General features: G+C 42.2%; 1 non-coding gene across 1 annotated transcript; it reads right to left on the bottom strand.

The window, feature by feature from the left end:
• Positions 1-6,045: 6,045 nt before the first annotated feature.
• On the bottom strand, positions 6,046-6,117 carry Trnae-uuc1 (transfer RNA glutamic acid (anticodon UUC) 1). Its single transcript has one exon. It is a non-coding gene; the product is annotated as a tRNA-Glu (tRNA).
• Between the last annotated feature and the right edge of the window lie 2,289 nt (positions 6,118-8,406).

Raw genomic sequence — 8,406 nt, 5'->3', positions numbered from 1 at the left:
GTGGACATATTATCCATGCTTTAAAAGAGGTCATCAGAACTGCCAGCATGTTACTACGAAGGGACTATTTTTGCTACTCTACTCAGCAGAATAACAGAAGTAACAGTCTACCAGGTAAAATCATACCCTCAAGTGATCAGGATAAAGCTGAGATAACTAAGGCTTCTGCAGTTTATGTGAAGATGAGAAGAGTAGGTCCCCCATTTCTATCTCATGAGAGATTTCATGTCACAATTTTATCCTTGTTCCTCCCTCAGGAGCACAGGAAGTCTTCATTCTTCCAAAAAAGATGACTTTAATAAAAGGTCAATTACTTTGTGTTATTTATGAGCCTTTTGCTTGTTGGGAGCAGAAAGGCCAATTTAAATTTAGACAACAGGATGCTGATACAGATATCTAGTATGGGTCAGTTAGAACATGGCTGACACTAGAATCAGGGGGTGTGATGGCTATTCCTGGTTGTCAATTTGATTGCACCCAAAATGAAATACAATCCAGAAAAGGAGAGCACATCTGTGATACAGATCTTGAGGTTGGAAAATAGTTTCTGACCCAGATTTTGACATGGGATGATATACACTTTTGCTCCAGATCTTGAGGCATACTGGTTGTGAAAAGCTTAGGCCCAGGCAATGTAGTATATGGCTTTAATCCCAGGAGATTGAGGCAAGCAGATCTCTGAGTTCAAGAACAGCCTGGGGCAGAGCAAGTTCCAAATTCAGGTTTCATGGTATACAGCTTTAATCTGGGCCACACTTCTGCAGGAAGCCGACAGAAGGACAATGGAAGAAGGCTCACCTGCTTGCATTTATTTGCAGGCACATCTGTTGGAACCTTCTTCTTTGGAACCTTCTTCTTCAGTTAGAAGACTAACTGAAACAACTAGTCTTGTGGGACTAAGGAATACTAGATTCTTCACAGCTGCACATTGTTGGGTTAGTTGGACTGTAGACTTCAAGTCATTACAATAAATTCTCTTAATATTCCATAATTCCTGTGACTCTAGAGAACCCTGACTAGTACAGGGGGCTATGGGTAAACACAAAATGGCTGATACTAAATGTTCAGAGAACCCCAAAGTAAACAGTAGTACAATCTAATATATGATTACTTTTGGCATATGTCTCTTTTGTATGATTCTGTATAAATATAATATTGAGGTCAGGTACCTGTGACGTTGCCTTCACCAGCATGTGTCTATTACTAGATCTGTGTGCCTACTTCTAAAGGCTTATGTGCCCATCAGCATGTGTGTGTATGCCCTCCTGTGTGCTTTTGGGTGCTGGGTATGCCTGCTGGCCTGGTGGCCTGTGTGCCAGTGAATAAAGCATTTTTTTCCCTGTGGCTTCATAAAAATCTCTTTGACCAACTTGCTTTCTGTGACCCTACTTTCTGACATGGAAGGTTGTATTTCACATGTCTTATCAGTAAAACTGAAATTTCCTTTAATGAGGCTACAAATAAGTCATTTATAATATTGCGTATATTTTTACAAGGTACATATACAGTAGGAAAGGGAGACTAGACCCAGGAAGGGGGCAGGAGACAGCATTGAGAGATTGGATGAATGTGGCCACTGTGCTTGAATGTACGCTAGCTCTCAACTGGCTAGTGGCCAAAGCAAAAAGAGAAAGTGGGTGGGTTCAGCGGTTCTTTCCTAGAATAAACATTTCCCCATCTTTATCCATCTGTTTACCACACAAATGCTTTCTGGCTGGACATAAATAAAACTCAATTTTATATACATAAAGAAACTTTCACTTTTAGATTGACCGACAAGATGGAAGTCATGTTTAAATCTTTTATTTTGAACTGGTGGGTAGCTAAGGAGTTTAAGTGGTGTCTGGTAAGAGCCTTTGGTTGTACATGGCAGTTCTTGAAAAAGAGGCCATACTTTATGCTCTGCCACATGTGAGAAGCCAGTGAATGGGGAGACAGAATGTGGTGAGTGAGGTTCTGGCATTAATCCAGATGTGCAGTGACTCCTGTGCAGAGTGTGACTGGACAACGGTCTTGTGAAATGGCTAGTCCATTGCTGAGTCGTTTCGACTCAACAGAGCTGCAGGGTTGTTTTGTGGGGCTGTGTTTTGGGAATGCTTTGTTACATAAACTCCAAACCAGTAGCTTCAGTTTCAGAGAGGACCGAAGATTAGTTTAACAGCGCAAGAAATAGGGCTAGTATTGGGCTGTTTGAAAGTGAGGAAACCTGACAATCACCGTAGGTTCATCTGGCCAGCCAGCTTCTGATTAGATTCTGCAAGTTTGAGGTCCTGATAAGTCTGAAGGTAAAAGGAAGGAGCAATTTTTTGTTTGTTTGTTTGTTTTGTTTTTCTTTTCAAGTCATGTGATTTCTCAGGTTCCAGTCTTTGGCATTCCAACCAGAAATTAAAAACTAAAGCCCAAAACAACTAACCAATCAAACAAAAAACCTTTCCATGAGCTTGAGTAGTCCTACAGAGACTGAAGCAGTCAGTGTGTTTAAAGAAGCAGTATACAGGGCTGAACAGATGGCTCAGAGGTTAAAGCACTTGCTGCTCTTCCTTCTAGAGGACCCTGACTCAGTTCTCAGCACCCAGGTTGGATAGCTCACCAACTGTCTGTAACTGTAACTGATGTCCTCTTCCCCTGTTTTCCTGGGCACTGTCCTAACACATGGTGCTCAGTCCTACATTCAGGCACACATCCTTATACATAAAACAAGTAGATATTTAGAAAAATATTAAAAACAAAAAGTAATGTGTCCCATGTAGCCTCTATAAGAAGTTGAATGACTGCTGCTAACATTAGCAGTTTAAGAGGGCGCAGAGGTCCCAATATCGAGTGCAGAAATTAACAATGTTATCAGCAGATTCTCCTAACTTCAGATAATGCCACCTACACCCTCTATCTAAAGGGCCCCCAGCTCAGTAGGAAAGCACTCATCCAGCATACACAGAGCATTGGGTTAGATCCCTAGTACAAACAAATGGAATTAATAAACACTTTCAAGTACGTTTCACTCTTCTGGCTAGATATCAGTTGGCACATGCTGCCCAGGGAAGACCCTGAGAGATTTTTCCTTTGTTATCTTTTTTTTTGAGTACATGATTTGTCAAAATTGGGGAGGGGGCATCACAGGCATAGTAGCAAAATATTTATTTAAAATTTCACTAAAGCATTACTTGAGATTAGTGGAAATAACAGGTAAGATATTGGGACCTTCAAGATTACTGGAAGAAATTGCTGTGATGGTGGACTGCCTCCTTTGGACAGCACTGGAGAGACTCTAGAAAGATGAATTACCCAAGGTTCAACTTCTTCAATTGAAAACTGAAATTTCCCGTATCATGGTCTGCAGACAATTCCTTACAGTTGCAAAAATAGGAGAGAGCTGAACATAAAGCCTATGATTTCATTCTGCAATCCACAGAATTATAAAGTGGAGTCATAGCCTGTCCATAACACACAAGTGAAATGTGGGATACTGTATAAGAAGGAGTAGATCATGAAGAAACTCACTGAGGATATTGGAGTTGGCTTAGCTGAAGCTGAGGACCATGAAACTCAAATTTTCCAGAAGGCCAATGAAACAGAATATTTGACTGATGTTCACTTTACAGCCTTGCTAGCTTGTCAATTGTACATGAAATATATCCTCCAAACTCACCCTGCTGTGTGGATAATTATGTTCCCTGATCTCCTCAGTTGAAGTCAGCAAGGCTAAGAGCTTGATGGAAGATGAGGATCATAGTAATAGTATTTGTATTTACTGGCCAGAGTCAAGACAACAGATGTTTCAAACAGCAAAAGTAATGGAGCCAGAAGGAATAACCATTAGGTCACTGAGATATTAAAAGCTGCAGATCCCACCACTCACAAGACTGAAAGCACTAGAAAGATTGGCATTCTGCTGAGCCAGGCTCTTCCTCTGCACGGCCCCGCTGTGTGTTCTATTGCCATGGAAACTACACTCTGTCAACCCCATACAGGATCTACTAAAACTATCAGGGCTGTTGATGCCTGGGTTGCAGCTGCTGTCACTGCTAGTAGCTCATAACTGTTATCAGCACCTGTCAGATTCAACGGTGCCACTGGAGACTGTAGGCAGCCATCGTGGGACAGTTACTGCTACAAAGGTATTATCTGAAGTATCATACTCTTCTTTCAACGTGGCATCCTCCCGTCTCCCAGTAGATGAATCAACAGTCTATTAGGAAAAGAAATCTGGGAGACGTAGTTTGATTCGGTGCATTCAAGAAAGGTAAAAACATATCCCAGGTTGGGGATTTAGCTCAGTGGTAGAGCGCTTGCTTAGCAAGCGCAAGGCCCTGGGTTCTGTCCTCAGCTCCGGAAAACAAAACAAAATAAAATAAAACAAACAAAAAAACATATTCCATGGTATGAAAGAAGATAAGGGCCAGAAAGATAACGATCACAAAAAGCCAAACCTTGGAACAATAGCTATCCATACCCCAATCTTATCTGCATTATGTTTCTATACAACTAAAGTGCTCAGGTTTGAGTTTGGGGATCATCTGAAACTACAGGAGCAGTCTTACTATCAGTCTGTGTCCCCCACAGCAGGCAGCCTGGGGTGAAACCTTTAGAGAATAGTGGCTGAAGCCAACAAGGACTTCTAAAGGGGAGAGAGATGGAGAGGAACTCTGACAAGTAATTACTAAGGGCATTTTTGTTTTAAAACTAAGCCTTAGGAATTTGTTCTTGATGCTGGAAGGGATGAGGAGGTAGGGTAGATCTTGGAAGAGTTAGGAGGAGAAATTGGGGTGAATATGATGAAAATACATTGTATGAAATTCCTCAAGAATCAATAAAATTTTATTTTTAAAAAGAATTTGTCTTAGGTAGCATCATGTACAATTTCTGAAGCAGTAATTTGCAGTTATATTTTATGTGGACTCCTAAGCAAGCTAAAAATGTAGAAATACTATCCAGTTAAGGGACAAAGGTACTACCTTTGTGGGATAGTGCAACTTCTCCAAAAACAGACTCTTACCTCTGACTGCCATTCCTGCTGTTGTTTATGAATGGTCTGGAGCCTCCTTGGTCCAAATTCCTGTTTTCTTATCCAAGTTTTCTTATGTAGTGTTTCTCAACTTGTAGGTTGGGACCCATCTGGGGATCAAACAACCCTTTCACTGGGATTGCCTATCAAATATCCAGCGTATCAGATATTTGCATTGCAATTCACGACAGTAGCAAAATGAGTTATGAGGTGGCAATGAAATAATTTATGGTTGGAGGTCACCACAACATGAAGAACTGTATTAAAGGGTCACAGCATAGGAAAATTGAGAACCATTGCACTAAAGGTAAGCAACTGGAGCAGGATGTGATTGGTGACATGTTTACCTATTGGTCTAAACATTGATCTGTTGCAGGTATGCACTAACCACTACACATGTAGACTTGGGTTACCATGGCAAGCACGCAGGTGTACATACACGATTTATTTCCTGCACCAAAGTTTTCAAGGAGTCCCACTTCTGAAAATTTGTCTTTGCTCAGAATCCTGAGCCTAACTAAAACTCTAATTCTACCTAGAGATTGCGCCCATGCCTTAGTCTCCTGTAAGTTATTAGGCAAAATGTGAGCTGATGAATAAATGAATGTGTTCTCTCCAGTTGCTTTTTGTAATACTCTGCGGTCCCCCTTAAAGTTGTTTTCTTTCTTTCTTTCTTTCTTTCTTTCTTTCTCTCTCTCTCTCTCTCTCTCTCTCTCTCTCTCTCTCTCTCTCTCTCTCTCTCTCTCTCTCTCTCTCTCTCTTTCTTTCTTTCTTTCTTTCTTTCTTTTTTTTTTTTTTCTGGAAGGCTGCTTTCTTAGTTTCCCAGCCCTAGGGAGTTTCCTTCAAAATACTCCCTACCAGACCCACAAAGTTGCAGCTCCTCTGTTCTCCGATAGTGTTTCTACTTTGTTCATCTCCTAACAACAGCGGACCATAGGAGCATAAAGACCAGTGAGCTTGACCAGAAATATTAAGCATTATACGGTGAACAAAACCCATTCTTTAACTATGTTTTCGCGATAGAGGAAAAAAAGGGTCTTTTGTTCCCACACCGGGAGTCGAACCCGGGCCGCCTGGGTGAAAACCAGGAATCCTAACCGCTAGACCATGTGGGAACTGACGAGGGTGTGTTCTAGTTTCAGACTATTGAATGATTCAAAGCTGCTTCCGCCTATAGTGCCACGCCCTGTGTTTCGGCAGGTCTGTTTCTGCGCCTGCGCACTAGTACTGGGTACTTTTAGTCCCTGAAATAGTAAAGATACTCTCGCGTTTCGTGAGGCGTCGCTGCTCTTGGTGGCTCTGGTCCCTGGTGCCGCAAATCGCTTACACTCAGCCCTCATTCTTCCCTCTATTTCTAAAGCCGGTTTACACTCTCTGCGGAGCACTAGGGGAAACAATAGTTTGAATTGGTCACAAGACTGGTGGAGAGAAATGGTAGGTGTCCTCAGGCTCAGAGCCCAGGTCTGGTGCTGAGAATGTTAGATTAGCATTTTCAAACCTAGTTTAGATCACCATCTTCACGGTTTGATTTTCATTCATTGAGATTAAACCAATCTCTGAACTAAAACAGAATGAATGAAATCCCCAAATAAGGGCTGTGTTGCACAAAGGGCCTTTGCAGTTCTATTTTAAGATCTGACGTAGATCGCCTTATGCTTTTGAAGGGAGGAGGGTATTCAGTCTCTGACAATAGAATCTCAGATGTCTGCACGTGAAAGAATTCTTAATACTAGCAAGCATTGGTGGGAAGATGCCTGTGTAAATAGGGTCAACAAACAGCCAAGCACTGTAAAACGTTCATTATATAGGTATGCATAGGAGGGGCGTCCACGGGGGTGGGGGGAGGGCGGGAATCAGCGATATAAGGAAGGCTGAAAGGAGACAGTTCTGACTGGATGCGAAGAAGGTACATTTGCCCAGTACCATACAGTTACATTTTAATTGATTGACAAAATAGATTGGTTCTAGAATTCTGGTTTGATTTCTGAACCTGGGGATGCTCGAAGCACTCTATGACAAGTTATAGGCCCGTACCACAATTTAAAACAGGCTAAAATACCCCTGTTAAGGAGAGCCACAGATGATGGAAATATACAGCTCGCAGAAAAGGTAGGCACTTAACCCAGGCATTTCAATTCAATATTCCCGATGGAGACCTGTGGCGGTCACGTTTAGGAAGGATTGTTGGGGAACTGGATGACTCCTGGTAGCAGCAAATACTGAATATGTACTTGAGTAGTCTGGGTCTTTGGCTTGCTCCTGTTTTTCAAAGACAGAATGAGGCCATTTGCTTACCTTCCTCACAAATGAGTTAGGATTACATGTTTTTTTCCTGCCTTTCGGCGAAGTCACTGTGAAAAGCCAGCTATCATGCAGAGGTTCTCTTTCCCAGCTTTGTCGTTTCCATTTCTGCCAGGCCATGAAAGGTTACAAGATGGGTGAATGCAGATTCCAGAAGGGCTGTTCAGGAACCAGCTGTGCTTGTTTCTTTCTGTGTTGGTCGACTGTCTGAACGCAGTAGACTGAGACCCAGGAGAACCCAGAAGCACAAAACACAGAGAGTAGGATTTCCCTGAATCACAGCACCTAAGCAATTTGTGGTACTCAGTAAACACTTACAGTTGGAAATCAAGTTTTAGTGTGTGGAATAATTGAGCAATTGGGCCCATTTGTTAGCAGTACTTGATGACGCAATAGCTTCCACTAATAAGGAAAATCATCATGAAAAGTAACAGAATTTTCTACTGGCTTATGGACTTTTGGGTGAGGAAACTGAACGGGAAGAAAGACGGCTTGGAAAATTAACAGCAAGGCAGTAATACCCTGTATTTCTAGTTTCCCTCTTTTATTGGATACTTAGTTACTGGGTATGGGTTTTGTGTACTTGTTGGGGTGGGGTGGGGTGGGGTGGGGTAGTGGTATATATAGAGTTCACTATACAGCCTAGATTGGCCTTGAGCTCAGGATCTAGGCTCAGCCTCCTAAGTGAATACTTTAATAATAGAATTTAGATCTGAGAAGCATTTAGATCGGGACAAAAATGACTGGCAATTTTTTTTCATTGGATATTTTTTATTTACATTTCAAATGTTATCCCCTTTCTCCCACCCAACAACCCACAACTTCCTGCCTCCCTCTTATTTTTTTTTTTTTATTAACTTGAGTATTTCTTATATACATTTCGAGTGTTATTCCCTTTCCCGGTTTCCAGGCAAACATCCCCCTCCCCCCTCCCCTTCCTTATGGGTGTTCCCCTCCCAACCCTCCCCCCATTGCCGCCCTCCCCCCATAGACTAGTTCACTGGGGGTTCAGTCTTAGCAGGACCCAGGGCTTCCCCTTCCACTGGTGCTCTTACTAGGATATTCATTGCTACCTATGGGGTCAGAGTCCAGGGTCAGTCCAT

The sequence above is a fragment of the Rattus norvegicus genome, chromosome 1 (genome assembly GCF_036323735.1).
Source record: "Rattus norvegicus strain BN/NHsdMcwi chromosome 1, GRCr8, whole genome shotgun sequence".
Taxonomy (NCBI): domain Eukaryota; kingdom Metazoa; phylum Chordata; class Mammalia; order Rodentia; family Muridae; genus Rattus; species Rattus norvegicus.
The sequence above is the reverse complement of the archived record's forward strand: the minus strand, read 5'-3'. Positions and strand labels throughout refer to the sequence as shown.